At 46.1% G+C, this 15,876-nt stretch overlaps 1 long non-coding RNA gene across 1 annotated transcript; it reads right to left on the bottom strand.

Moving 5' to 3' along the window:
• Positions 1-7,803: 7,803 nt before the first annotated feature.
• On the bottom strand, positions 7,804-13,736 carry LOC132812540 (uncharacterized). Its single transcript, XR_009643711.1, has 2 exons — positions 13,008-13,736; positions 7,804-8,725 (listed from the first exon to the last, which is right to left on the bottom strand). It is a non-coding gene; the product is annotated as an uncharacterized LOC132812540 (long non-coding RNA).
• Between the last annotated feature and the right edge of the window lie 2,140 nt (positions 13,737-15,876).

Here is a 15,876-nt window from a genome sequence, read left to right on the forward strand (position 1 = left end):
TCCGAGGTCGAATGTCCTGTACCGCAGAAGTGTCCCCAACTGGGAGACAACACTTCTCTCTGTTGATTGTTGTGTGGTGCCCATTCATCTGTTGCCGTAGCCTTTGCTCGTTTTCCCCAATGTACCATGCCTCCGGGCGCCCTTGCCTGCAACGTATAAGATAGACAATGTTGGCTGAGTCACATGAGTACCTGCCACGTACATGGTGGGAGGTGTCCTCACATGTAATGGTAATAGCCAAGTCCACATTGTGACACGTCTTGCAGCACCTACCGTGACAGGGTTGTGTGGAGCTGTCCTGAAAGCTGGGCAGCTTGCTATAAACATATAATCTGTTTGAGGTTTGTTGGTTGTTTAAAGGCAAGCAGTGGAGGTGTGGGGAAGGTCTTGGCGGGTGCTCATCCCCCTTGATAATGTGTTGCAGGTCACGAAGAACATGGCATAATTTTTCAGCTCCTGGGAAGTACTGAACAACGAAGTTGTCCCAGCAAGGTACCGTAATAACTTCCTTAGGAGATAGACACGTGCTCCCTATAACAAAGTGACAAAAACTGAACACAATACTCCAAGTGCGGCCTTACCAAAGTCCTGTATAACTGCAACATAAATTCCCAACTTCCATACTCAATGTCCGGCCTGATGAAGGTCAGTGTGCCAAATGCCTTCTTCACTGCCCTGTCTACATGTGACTCCACTCTCAGAGAACGGTGCACCTGAACACCAAGGTCTCTCTGCCCACTAAACCCCTTAAGGCCCTCCCATTCGCCGTGCAACTCCTACCTTGAGTTGAGATTCTAAAATGGAAGACATCACGCATCTATATTAAATTTCATTTGCCATTTCTCGGCCCACTTCCCCACCTGATTAAGGTCCTGCTGCAATTTCTGATAAACTTCCTCACTGATCATGCTCCCACTTATTTTACTGTCATCTGTAAACTTACAAATCATACCTTGTATATTCTCAACCAACTCATAGATAACAAACAGCAATGCACCCAGCCTCCAGTCTGACAAACATCCTTCCACTAAACCCTCTGCTTCCTACCGTCAAGCCAACTGTTCATCCAATTGGTCAGTTCCACAACATTCCACGAGATGTAACTCTCCAGAGCAGCCTGCCATGTGGAACCTTATCAAAGGCCTTACTGATATCCATAGAGACTATGGTTACCGCTCGGCCCTCATCAACCTTCTTGGTCACTTCATCAACGAACTCTAACAAATTTGGGAAGCATGATCTCCCACTCACAAGTCTATGCTGACTGCTCCGAATCAAACCCTGTGTAAGTAATGGGTGCAGTCAATGGTATGCTGTCCTTCATTGGAAGATGATTCCAGTACATAAGTAATGCCATCTTCCTGCTGTTGTAGGGCCTTGCTGAGAGCCTGGTTGTGACACTCTACGGATTTGATCTCCTTTGTAAGGAATGATCTCCTTACCACAGACACGGATAATGCTATCACGAGGATAGAGTGAAGAAGCTGAGTGTTTAATCAGTAGAGCTGTGAGAGAAGAAGAAACGGTGACGTTAAACACGAGGAGTGGCAGCGATCACTTACTTCCAAAAGAGATATTGACAGGGAGAGAAATTCCATACTTTACCCAGGATTGATTGGTTTGATTTATTGTCATGTGTACCTCAGTACAGGAAAATGCTTTAGTTATGAGCAGTGGAGGAAGATCATAGTAAACATGGCCAGACAGATCATAGGGTGGAATTATGCTTGTACAGAGTAAGGCACACAGGTTACACTGAACAGGACGTGCACTGGAAAAGATCAACATGAACACGATCAGCATTATTTGAACTTAGAGAGTCCATTTATCAGTCTAACGTGACTTTCCTAATAGTTTATATGCCTAAATTAACTCTCCCCACGTTATTGTGCAGTCGGCGTGTAAACCCGTACTGAACGTCAGGATGTTCACAATCCCCAACAGCAGCCACAATACTTGCCATCTGAAACAGGTAGCCATTCCCATCCACGTCCACCCTACACAGAGAACACCAGGCCGGCTTCTCGGAGATGGAAGGTGCCTTCTTGTGACTTCACACAAGACATATGGCTTTCCTCCTCACCACTAGAAAACGCCGTTAAAGTCCCACGTGTGTATCATGACAGACGGAGCTAAGAGGAACAACGTGGAGCAGTCTGTCTGTGCAGCCTCTGCTCCACTTGTTCACCATGTTAGAGCATCAGTTAGGAGACAGCGAGGCTTGTTGATGCTGAAGATCAGAGTAGACCGTAGTTTGGTGGAAAAGCACAGCAGGAGAATCGATGTTTCGAGCATAAGACATTCATCAGGAATCAGCATCAATTACCTCATTCTGTCCCTGTGTAAGTGCATTGTGGTGGGAATGGCCTCCTACTGTTCCTGTGTAAGTCACTCAAGGGACTGACTGGCTTCTTCCTCGTCCGATTGGACAGAGCCAAGGGCCTGATTGGTTACCCCTGGTTCCTGTATGACAGCTCGATGTGCTGACTCGTGTGATGATGCTGTAGCTTTAAGACGTTATTTTGTTCTGGTTTCTTTTACGAGAGAGATTGAATGACCGTTACCAAGCTGGCTAGTTAGGACCACTTGAGTGAACAACTAGTGAGGCCTTAGGTTTATTTTAATGCAGATGGAATGGGTATGGGCAGCTCTCACAGATTAGGATTTCTGGGTTTTGGTTTCTCAGTACCATCAGAAATTATTGGGGTCTCCACCGAGTTGAAAACTTTAGTGAATGTCTCCTGGCAGCTACTCTCTATGAATTTTCTCTTGGTGCTATTTTAAATCCTGAATTGGAGAAATATTTGTGTCATTCAGTGTCTGAATATTCCTTTTTGCCAAGGGCTGTGTTCATGTGATTTCCAGTATAAGAACAGTTCATTAGTATTAGTTCCTAGATTTATTATTCTGTTAACTCGTCCAATATAAATACGTTATTCTAAATTCTTCTTTCTTTGATTTTATTTCATCTATCGTGTTTAAGTAAATGGTGTTATGCTTCACACCGAGTTGTTTGACCAGTTACATTGCATCTGGAACAGACACTTTACATTTTCTTTAAAATAAGAAAACATTAGAGTCTAGGTTACCGCCTTCAAATATTGTCGAGGGGCTCTGGTGTGGCCCATCACACTAGAATCCTTCTCTTCCTGAGTAATAGGCTGGAGGCACTGAATGGGCTGTCCCTGTCCTTCTCCAATGATGTCAATGGGCTGAACGACTTCCTCATATTCCTGTGAGACCAGTGTAAGGTGCGGAATGAACTCTTACTTTACTGTGGCAATGTGCAGTGTCAGACAGTCCTTTATATGAATGTTATGGACTCTTTAAAGGCACAAGCCTCAATGGAGTCCATGTCTTGCTGCACATGGACGCAGTCCAGTTCAGGAGCTGACGGGGGCGTCAAATTATTCTGAACATTGTAGAATCCTCAGTGACCATCCCCACTTCTGATCTTATGGTGGGGAGGGTGAGGGTAGGGAGACATTGATGAAGCAGCTGAAGATATTTGTGAAGAGGAAGCTACCCTGAGGATCTCCCACAGAGGTGACCCAGGACTGAGATGATGATCATCTTCCTTTGTGCCATGTTTGACTCCAAATACTGGAGAGTTTTCTCTGATTGCCATTAAGTTCAGGTTTGTTAAGCTCCTTGATGTCAACAGAAGCCTTGATATCAGGACCAGTCATTTTTACCTGACCCCTTGTGTCAACCTCTTTTGTTCATATCAATAGGCCATGATATAGGAGCAGCAAGGGTTTTCTTCAAACAGGTGGCATTGAATGTCAGGATTTCTCTTCTCAAGAGTGTTCGGGAGCCAGATGACTGAAAGTATTTGAAGAGGAGGTAGATGGATATTGACCTGTCAGAGAGTTGAGGGCGATGATGAATTGAGTATGAAAGAGGATTTGTGACCAAGAGCAGATCAGCCATGATCTTAGTGAAGGGCAAGGCAGGTTTGAGGAGTGAACGACCTGCCCCTGTGTCTGATGTTCTCACATTCTGTTATTGGAAAGTTAGTGGGTGTTATTTTCATGGATGTTCTGTTATTGAATGTTGCCATCAGGGAGATAAGAGGATTTTGTGAGCCATCGCTGGGTGAGGTATGGGGGCTGTATTCACAGTGAATTTGGGTCTACAACATGACCAACTAATGGAGCACAAATTTCAGAGAGGGGAAGCTCAGTAAAGAGAGATGAGGGGCCTCTTTCATACCTATCATGGGTTTTACAATTACAATTCTCAAATAACCTCCAAGTGTGTGGGACAGTCTTGAAGGTCCGAATGATCTCCTTTGTTTCTGTGCACCAGGTTATAGGAGTAAGTTGCCTCTAAATGCTCCTGCCTAACAGGTTTATTGGGCTGAATGGAACACAGGAACACGGGATTGAGGGACAGGAGTGAATCATTAGACACTTTGAACCTTCTCCACCAGGCAGTAAGATTGTGGCTGATCAGGTTGTGGTCTCAGCCCCACTTTCCTGTCTGCGTCCCATTATCCATGACTCAGTTCTCTGTCAAATATTTCACTAACGCAACTTTCAATCAATGTGAACATAGAGGCATGATAAATTTCCAGTGAAGAGGATTCGGATTCGAAAGGTATTTTCAGAATTTTTCGTCATCCCTCTTATAGAATCAGAGTCATGCAGAGTAGAAACAGACCCGTTAGTCCAATCTGTTCACTCCGATCAGATATCAAATCTGATTCAGTCCCATTTGACAGCATTTGGGCAATATCCCTCCTCTTTCAGATATTTTTTAAACGTACGATTGTAACCGCCTTCACCACTTCCTCTGACAGCACTTTATGTACACACAACCCACTCTCTGTGAAACATTTACCTTCAGGTCCCTTCTAAATCATTCGCCCTCTCCCCTCCAACCTATGCTCTGCTGTTCTGGATTCCCATACTCTGGGGAGCAGAACATGGCTGTTCAGAATATCCATGCCCCTGATGATTTTATAAACCTCTATAATGTCACACTTCAGCCTCTGACACTCCAGGAGAAAGCACCTCAAACTAATCAACCTCTTCCTGAAGCGCAAACCTCTGGTCCTGGGACATCCGTGTAAGTCATTTCTGCAGAAAACCGAGTTGTACGCAGTATTCTTAAAGTGGCCTCACCAACATCCTGTACAGATGCAACATGCCACCACAACCCCGATACTCAATGCTCTGACTGATTAAGGCAAATGTGCCAAATGTGTTCTGCACCGCACTGTCTACCTGCGACTCCACTTTCAAGGAACAATGTACCTGCAGCCCTATATCCATTTGTTTCACAACACTCACCAGGCCCTTACCATTAAGTGTATAATTTCTGCCCTGATTTGCCTTCCCAAACTGCAAAACATCGTATTTATCTAAATTGAACTCCATCTGTCACTCCTTGCCCCTTTGTCCCAATCTATTTGTGGTTTTGTTGTACTCTGAGATAATCTACTACACCACCTTTCTGATGTCATCTGTAAACTTACTAACTATGGCACCAATATTCACATCTAAATCCTTTACATAAATGATGAAATGCAGTGAACTCAGTCCTGATTCTTACAGCACACTGCTGCTCACAAGCCTCCAGACTGAAAAATACCCCTCTTCCTTCAAGACAATTGTGACGAGCTTCTTCTGTATCCCACGTGACTGAAATTTACTCATCTGTCTATCAATCAGAATAAAATACTAGCTATGGAGAGAGGCTGAGTAATTTAGATTTATTTTCACGAGAAAAAAGGAAATTGAGGGGGGACCTGATTGAGATTTACAAAATCATGAAGGGTATAGACAGGGTGGACAGAGACGAGCTTTGAAGATGGACGAGGGAGATCCAGTAGATGTAGTGTACCTGGACTTTCAGAAAGCTTTTGATAAATTCCCACACAGGATGTTAGTGAGTAAAATTAAGGTGCATGGTATTGGGGGCAAACTACTAGATTGGATTGAAAATTGGTTGGCTGATAGAAACAAAGGATAGTGATAAACGGCTCCATTTCAGAAGGGCAGGCAGTGACCACTGGGGTACCGCAGGGAATCCTGCTGGGACTGCAGCATTTTACAATATAGGTTAATGATATAGAAGATGGTATCAGCAATAACATTAACAAATTTGCTGATGATACAAAGCTGGGTGGCAGGGTGAACTGTGATGAGGATGTTAGGAGACTACAGGGTGAACTGGACAAGTTAGGTGAGTGGGCAGATGCATGGCAGATGCTGTTTAATGTGGATAAATGTATGGTTATCCACTTTGGTGGCAAGAACAGGAAGGCAGATTACTACCTCAATGGAATCAATTTAGGTAAAGGGGCAGTACAGAGAGATCTGGGTGTTCTTGTACACCAGTAAATGAAGGCAAGCATGCAGGTACAGCAGGTAGTGAAGAAGGCTAATAGCATGCTGGCCTTCATAACAAGAGGGATTGAGTATAGAAGCAAAGAGGTGCTTCTACAGCTGTACAGGGCCCTGGTGAGACTGTGTGCAGTTCTGGTCTCCAAATTTCAGGAAAGTCATTCTGGCTATTGAGGGAGTACAGCGTAGGTTCACGAAGTCAATTCCTGGAATGGCGGGATTACCTTACACTGAAAGACTGAAGCGACTGGGCTTGTATATCCTTGAGTTTAGAAGACTGAGAGGGGATCTGATTGAGACATATAAGATTATGAAAGGATCGGACACTCTGGCAGCAGGAAACATGTTTCCGCTGATGGTTGAGTGCTGAACCAGAGGACACAGCTTAAAAATACGGGGTAGACCATTTAGGACAGAGATGAGGAGAAACTTCTTCACCCAGAGAGTGGTGGCTATGTGGAATGCTCTGCCCCAGAGGGCAGTGGAGCCAAGTCTCTGGATTCATTTAAGAAAGAGTTGGATAAAGCTCTCAAAGACGGTGGAATCAAGGGTTATGCAGATAAGGCAGGAAGAGGATACTGATTAGGAATGATCAGCCATGATCATATTGAATGACGGTGCAGGCTCGAAGGGCTGAATGGTCTACTCCTGCACCTATTGTCTATTGTCGCTTGTCTATTTTTCCAGGGTGAAGGATTCAATAACGAGAGATCGTGCTTTCAAAGTGAGAGGTGGAATCTTTAAAGGGGATACATGCGGTAAGTACTTCACACAGAGGGCAGTGGGCGTTTGGAACGCGTTGCCAGCAGAGGTGGTAGAGGCAGGCAGGTAGATTTATTTAAGATGCATGAATAGGTGGGGAGCAGAGGGATACAGATGCTTAGGAATTGACTGACAGATTTAGACAGTACATTTGGATCAGCTCAGGCTTGGAGGGCAAAGGGCCTGTTCCTGGGCTGGAAATTTTCTTTGTTCTTTGTTATTTAAATGAACACCTTACTGAGGTCCATATAGACAATGTCAACCAAACTGCCCTCATCAATCTTCTTTGTTACCTCTTCAATAAACTCAACCAAATTAATGAGACATGACTTCCCATGCAGAAAGCCACGTTGTCTACCCCGATCAGCACTTACCTTCCCAAATGTATGTAAATACTATCCCTCAGAATCCCCTCCAACAGCTCACCCATCACTGACATCAGGCTCACCGGTCTATAGTTCCCCGGCTTTTTGGGTCACTGTTACCTTTCTAGTCCCACTCCACCACTGCTCACAACAAATGTTAAATGTAACCAGGTCGGTGATATGGCCGATGATATCGGTCTCAGACTGGGTCAGGGTCAGTTTTAGGAACAAGTCAGGCTAGTTTCTTTAATCTGCTCAAATAGCACGTTTATGATCCAGAGCAATGTTACTCCAACTATGATTGAAAGATGAATGGCAAAGTGTTTGGATATTTCAAATATATAATCAATATTTCCCTTTGTAAACACACACATACACACACACACACTCAAAATCTCTGCAATTTTAACTTAAAATAACTTTGTCCAGATATTATTGGAACTCATGACAAAAGGAAACATTGTGAGATTGTCCAAAACATTATTCTGCTTCTGAAGATATTGTACTCACACAGCTGCTAGCAATGGGATTTCATCCTAGGAGAGTTGGATTTGGCTGAATTCCCTTTGCTTTAAGCAGTGAGTAGATTCCAATGAATTCTTGTCAGGGATCACCCAAAGGGTAGCACGGTGGTTAGCACTGCTGCCTCACAGCACCAGGGACTTGGGGTCAATTCCAGCCTTGGGTGACTGACTGTGTGGAGTTTGCACATTCTCCACCTTTCTGTGTGAGCTTCTAAATGGGTGATGTAGTTTTCTACCACAGTTCAATTAGGTGGATTGGTCATGCTAAATTGCCTGTAGTGTTCAGGAATTTCTAGGTTGGGTGCATTAGTCAAGGGTAAATATAGGGGAATGGGTTGGGAAGGTTGGTATGGACTTGTTGGGCTGAAGGGACTGTTTCAACACTGCAGGGATTCCATAAAAATAAGAATGGTAATGATGACTGTAGAGATTTTTTTTTTAGCTTGCACACATTGCTGTGATGAGGAACAATGAAGGAGGGAGAGTTCAATCGGCCGTTCCTTCTCGGGCAGATGACACTTTCTCCCTCTCTGAGTTGAATCAGACAGTAATGCCATCCTCTCCCAAAGTGGACAATGTGAGGTCTCCTTGTACATTGTCCAAACTATGTCTCCATCACATTCCCTGTTCCATGTCGGTACATCATTGCTGCTGTCATACACAGAGCCATATCCTGAGCAGAAAATGGTCTCGGTCGATTTGAAGATATGTTTTTATGTCCCTGCGTCATTAAAAATAAAAGTGTTTAATTTATTCAGAATACCTGTGTTAAAATGAATGCATTTTTTACAGAAATACTGAAATTGCTGGAAAAGCTCGGTAGGTCTGTCAGCATCCAGATGCCTTTGATATGATGTAGTTGTACCAGCCTCCACCACTTCCTCTGGCAGCTCATTCCATACGCACACCACCCTCTGTTTGAAAAGGTGCCCTTTAGGCCTCTTCAAAACCTTTCCCCTATCACTTTCCACAAATGTCCTCTAGTTTTGGACACCCTTAACCTGGGGAAAAACCCTGACTCCGCACCCTATTCATGACCGTTCTGATTTTATACACCACTACTGCTGCGAAATGTGACTCCAATCAACACGAATGGCTGTACTTTCACTCATCCTGGGCCTAAATTCTGAAATGCAATACTGACACCTCTTCCTTCTCCAACAAGTCACAATTCTAAATCTACTTTAATCAGTTTGTTCAGATGTATCCTGAGACACTTCTTTGGGATTTATACCTAGACCTTTGTGCCCGGAGGTAGGGACACTAGCATCACTCAGCAATACCCACAAAGCTGTAACGTTATTCTCCTGTGTGTTTGTTCATCAGCCTGTTATGACATGCTGTGACATACCTCTGCAACAGGCAGGACTTCAATCCACACCTTCTGGTCCAGAGCTAGGAACACTACCACACAAGTTCAGGAATTGGAATCAAATCCAGAGGTTTGGATCAGAGACAGGGACACTGCCCACTATACTACCATACCCAGATTTTGGGTCATATTTTAATGATCGCTTTCAGCTTGGTGTGGATTTTCCACAATCAGGTTACCATTACTGAACTACAGAAAACACTTTGTATTGTTAAACAAATGCAAGGTATTTGTCTCAACTGTAGGATATTGACTGTACGTGCTATGCTATCGAAATTAACTATCGCGATTATCTGTAGTCTGCAATATTAGGGAAAGAAATCCTGCAGACACACTCTGCCCAATGAGGGGCTCAAATGGATATTTATTACTGAACACCAAATGTCTGGTCCCAAAACACCGATCACTGTTACCCACCTCTAACGTGCGACTTCCCTCTTCCTAAAACCATGAAATGATACCACGCCACTGATTACTGCCCAGCCACTCCTCCCCACTGACTGTGTCTGCAATCTGTCCCTCCTCCCTCTAACCACACAAGGCAAAACAAGCTCAGGGTCTTTGTGAAAATCAAGGCCGGAGTGTGCAGGCCTCCTGGAGAGGGAGAGGGCATTTTAAAATTGAAGGGGGAGGGTGAGGTGGCAGTAATATCACTCACTGGCCGAGGCGTGGCAGATGGAGTTTAGTTTGGATTAATGCGAGGTATTGGATTTGGTAAATCAAACAACAGTAGGATCTATACAATTAAACGCAGGGCCTTTGGCAGTGTTGTAGAACAGAGACCTCGGCCATCAGGTATAATTCTTTATAATTTGCATCTCATATAGATAGTGTAGTTAAGAAAGTGGTTAACACACTTATCTTCAATGGTCAGACCTTTGGGTATCGGAATTGGGACGTCATGTTGAGGTTGTACAGGACATTGGTGAGACCTCTTCTGGAATACAGTGTCCAGTCTGGACATCCTGCCCGCTCATTCCATAGGCACACCACCCTCTGGGTGAAACAGCTGCCCCTTAGGTCTCTTTTAAATGCTCCCCTCTCACCCTAAGCCTATGTCCTCTAGTTTTGGATTCCCCCACCCCGCACCCCCCGTACCCTTAGAAAATACCTTGACTATTCACTTTGATATTATTGACCTTGATATTATTAAGCTGGAGAGGGTTCAGAAGAGATTAACCTGGATGTTGCTGGAAAAGGAGGGATTGTGCTTCAAGGGGAGGCTGGGTACACTGGGATTTGTTTCACTGAAGAATACGAGATTAAGCGGTAACTTTACAGAGGTTTATAAAATAATGAGGGGTACAGATAAGCTGATGGGCTGATGTCTTTTCTCTAGAGTTGGGGATTCAAAACTGAGGGATTTTTAAGGCCTGATGAAAAAGATTGACAAAAGTCTGAGAGGTAATTATATTAGACAGAAGCTGGCTTGTTTGTGGAATGAACTTCCAGAAGAACTGGTGAAATCAGGGACAGTTACAATGTTTAAAGGACATTTAGGTCAGTCCATGGATAAGACATCAGTTTGGATGGTGCTGTGAGCAGCTGCCCTCTCCCTCCCTCTCTCTGAGTGAATCCCTGTTGGTTTTCACCCTCTACCAATGCCTGTGCAGTGGCGTGGAAAGGCCAGCAGAGGGAGGCATTGCATCACTTTAAGCACCACAGAGACTGCCAGATACACAGATACACACACAGCAATTGTTAGGACACGGCATAGATCCCATCTGGTAATTTAAACTAAACATAAAGAAATGATCAACTTGCCTTGTAAACTGTTAAAATATGAGTGACAGAGGACTCCCAAATTCTACTGTTTAAACAAAAACATCAACTTATTTTTTCACTCTGAAAGTGAACATTTTACATCAACTATTCACAACTCTGAGAGCCCATTTATCTTAACTATTACCCGCCTTCAACTCTACAGACATTTCAACAGACATTTATGAAAATTACATAAACGAAATTTCAAAACCACACAGCAGCTGTTGTTTCATCTGACCTCACACCAATGTCCCTTTTCCCATCTTTCCTGGGAAGACTGGCTCATGTTACCGGATGCTATCGAAGTGTCTACATTTCAGCATTCTGAAACCTGGGAACACATCCTTCCATGACACTGTCTCTCAGTCTCCCCCTCTCTGTCTGTACCCCAAACCCTTCCCATGTGGTGATATTTAAACTGATTCCCCCGCCATCTCTCTCTGGCAGTGATGTTCACACCCACAGCACCCCCTTGTCAGTGCACAATATAGAGATGGATCTGTAAATGGGTGGGAGCTGTATATCCTGTCACTTCCAGCATGGGCTGCAAGTTTCCCCACACTGGGCAGGGATCTAACACAGTGTTCCTGGGTAATGCACTGGGGTGGGGTACACAGTCCTATATGCTGGGAGGGTAACTGCTCCTGGGTTACAGATCAATGCACTGGGGTGGTGTACACAGTCCTACATGCTGGGAGGGTAACTGCTCCTGGGTTACAGATCAATGCACTGGGGTGGTGTACACAGTCCTACATGCTGGGAGAGTAACTGCTCCTGGGTTACAGATTAATTCCCCAGTGATCACTGCACAGGTCTCTGTGCTAGGAAGACTATCTGGTTGAGGTTTATATATAACACAATGATGTGGGATGTGCAGCTCCCCACGCTGGATGTATATTTGTTTCAGGTTTACACATTAGAGCCCTGCTGTGGTCTGCACAACTCCCCACGCTGGAGAGATATATAGTCCAGGTTTAATTATCAATGCACTGCTGTGCTCTGCACAGCTCCCAGTGCTGGATAGATATCTAGTCTGGGTTTATAGATCAATGCACGGGCGTTGTCTGCACTGCTTCCCAGGCTGAATACTTGCTGGATGAACACAGCAATCCAGGCAGGATCAGGAGGTTCAGAATTTTATGTTTCTGGTGTAACCACTCCTCAGGATTCTTGCAGAAGGATTGCACCCGAAACATAGACTTCTCCACCTCCTGATGGTGCCTGGCTTGCTGTGTTCTCCCAGCTTCCTGCCTGTCTACTTTGGGCTCCAGCATCTGCAGCTTTTCTGTCTCTATCCCAGTTTCCCAAACTGGACAGATGTCTAGTCTGTGTTTGAATGTCAGTGCCCTGACATGATCTGTGCAGTGTTCCATGCTGTACAGATTGCTGGGTTGTATTGAACAGTGCAGTGGATGAATCTGCACAGATTGCTGGATTGTACTGAGCAGTACATTGGCCTGGTCTACACAGTGTTCCACAGTGAACAGATATCTCCTCTGGGTTTACGGTGTCTGGGCTGGTTCTGTGAGGTGGATTGAGAATGTGGTATATCTAACCCTTTAACTGATCTGGCAATGCCTTTAGTTCCCATTCCTGTGATTGGACCCTCCGTCTCTCACCCCATTAATGTTACAGTGTGCCCAGGCACAGTACATCATGTTGGTGGGGTGGGTAGGGGGGAAAGGTGATGGACAGGTGAAGGGGTTCCCCGGAACGTTCTGTCCGCAACATTCTATAACTGACATTCCCCGGAACGTTCTGTCCCCAACATTCTGTAACTGACATTCCCCGGAACGTTCTGTCCCCGACATTCTATAACTGACATTCCCCGGAACGTTCTGTCCCCGACATTCCATAACTGACATACCCCGGAAAGTTCTGTCCGCAACATTCTATAACTGACATTCCCCGGAACGTTCTGTCCCCGACATTCCATAACTGCCATTCCCCGGAACGTTCTGTCCCTGACGTTGTTTGTTTGTGAACGGCCGGACGTCAGTGAATTGAACAAACGATAAGATCCCGAGGGAAGAGATCCCGTTCCAGGGAGAAGGAGACACTGTTCCGAAGGCCCCTCAGGCAGTTAAAGGGGTGAATACGTTTTCCCTGCGTTTACATTTCTTCACGACACAGGATCGACCACAATTTAGACCAAAATACAGGAATTCCCAAACTCCGTTTGTCTTCAGGAAACTGGGAGAGAATCCTTCAGGACAGCAACGTTCCCACCCTCCGTATTAGGAACTGGGAAGGAGTGACCTGTGTCTTCTCTCGGGTGATCGAGTGTGGGGGAATGTTCTAGAAACCATCTGTCCTTATGGATGTGTCTCGGTGTGTTTGGGGAGGGAGGGTTTCTTGTGGTTTATGTCACATTTTTGTCAGTAATTCAGACTTTCCCATTTGTTATTCCAGCTCCAATTATTTTAATAAATCCCTGAATACAGGGACACATTTGAAAATCTCACTGGGTCCCCGATCACACGGGTCCCTTTGCCTCCAGGCTGATGGATAATGGGTTTGTTTTCCTTCCTCACAGTTAACGTAGTGACCATCTACGTCCTGCTTTATAAAGATTGTGGATTGTCTCCATGTGTCAGACGTTACCTGGGGGCCATGGCAGCGGCGGATCTCCTGGTCATTATCCTCGACCTGATCCTGAGACACATTCCCATTGTTTATGAGGAACAGTTTTATTTCCTGTACTCTGTCCCCGTGTGTAATATCCACGCCGTCCTGCTTTATGCAGCCACTGACTGCTCTGTCTGGTTCACCGTCACTTTCACCTTTGATCGGTTTGTGGCCATTTGTTGCCAGAAGCTGAAAAGTAAATATTGCAGTGAGAAAACGGCGGCTGTGGTTCTGGGAGCAGTGACTGTGCTGAGCTGTTTAAAGAACATTTCCTGGTATTTTATGCTCACGGCTCGGTATTGGCTGGGGAACGCCCCCTGGTTTTGTGATGTAACAGACGCTGTTCTATTCTCCAGTGTCTGGGTCACAATCGAGTTCCTCCACCACATTCTAACCCCGGGGGTCCCATTTCTCCTGATTCTGCTGCTCAATGTTCTCACCGTCAGACACATTTTAGTGACCAGCAGAGCCCGCAGGAGACTCCGCGCTCACACCAATGGGGACGCTCAGTCTGACACTGAAATGAGAAACCGAAAAAAATCCATCATTTTACTGTTTGTGATCTCGGCCAATTTCATCCTGTTATGGTCAACGTTAATGCTGTATTCTATATGGAGACGGATGTGGAATATTGAGTATCGGTCTGTGTATCTCCATCCCTATGTGCGGGAATTGGGCTTCATGCTGCAGCTCCTCAGTTGCTGCACAAACACCGCGATTTATGCCGTGACCCAGACTAAGTTCAGGCAGCAGCTGAAGAATGTGCTGAAATATCCCTTCACCCAAATCCATCCATCCATCAAATTCCCTCATTAATCACACCATCCGGGATTTTCTCATTTCAGTTCAGTGTTTCAGCGATGGAGCAGCCTGTCGCTATGGTAACAGACTGAGGGGAGCGCTGGTTTGTCCCTCCTTATCCCACAGGGGGGTTACAGGGAAACATTTCAATGTTTCTCACAACTCAGGGGCCAGTGAGAAAAGGCACCATCCCACTGACTGTATCCATCACTTCCATTTGTAACCAATAAAAATGCTGATGACAGCGTGCCGAGCAGCAGAGTGACCGATGTTGTTGTGTGTCTTTGTGTTGGAGAAGCTGAGCTGGAGAGAGACAGACTCAGCCCCAAGTCCTGGTCCTCAGGGAAGGGGAGGGCACCGCGCCCTGAGCTCAGGAGCTGGGTTTAACGCCAACCTGGCCTCCCCATTACCTCTCCCCTACTCTTTCTGCTCAATTCTCTCTCTCTCTCTCTCACACACTCCTCATCACACTCCCTTGTTTCCCCTCTCACACACAATCCCCCCAACCCCGGTTTCTCCACCTGCCCACATCTTCCCTGTCCCCTCACCCTCACTCTCTCTGTCCTGCTGTCTCTATCTCCCTCCAGCAGTTCCATCTCTACCCCATTTTCCCTTCCTCCTACCTCCCACATCTCACCACCCCCAACACGCAGCCTCATGACCAATCAAACGTGCATCCCCCAGTCTCTGGGTCAGAGGGAGAGGGAAGGACCAGGGAGACAGAGTGTGTCTGAGACGGGGGAGGGAGGGAAGGAGGGAGAGCGATTCAGTCAGAGAGAAACGGAGGAAGGTGGGGGAGAGAGAGAGAGAGAGAGAGAGACTGATTGAGGGGGGTCAAGAGTGAGAGAAGGTGGAGGGAGAGTGAAGGAGAGGGGGAAGAGAGAGAGGGGGCAAGGGAGAGATAGGGTGAGATAGGGGAGGGCGAGAGATGGGATGGAGGTAGGGGAGGGAATGTCAAGAGGGAGGGAGAGGGCGAAAGAGAGGATGGGAGAGAGAGGGAGTGCGAGGGGGAGGAAAAGGGAGGGAGAGGGCGAGAGAGGGGAGGGAGGGAGGGGAGGGGGAGAGAGAGGGGAGAGGTTGAGAGAGGGAGGTTGAAACAGAGGGGAGGGAGGGAGTGGAGAGCAAGAGAGAGGAGCACGAGAGGGAGGGAGAGTGGGAGAGGGAGGAGTGAGAGGGAGGAGGGCGAGAGTGAGGAGGATGAGAGAGGAGATGGAAAGATAGGGGAGACCGAGAGACGAGAGGGAAGGGAGGGGAGGGTGACACGGGGGGGAGGGCAAGAAAAGGGGGAGGGTGTGAGAGGGGAGGGC

The sequence above is a fragment of the Hemiscyllium ocellatum genome, unplaced genomic scaffold, assembly GCF_020745735.1.
Source record: "Hemiscyllium ocellatum isolate sHemOce1 unplaced genomic scaffold, sHemOce1.pat.X.cur. scaffold_280_pat_ctg1, whole genome shotgun sequence".
Taxonomy (NCBI): domain Eukaryota; kingdom Metazoa; phylum Chordata; class Chondrichthyes; order Orectolobiformes; family Hemiscylliidae; genus Hemiscyllium; species Hemiscyllium ocellatum.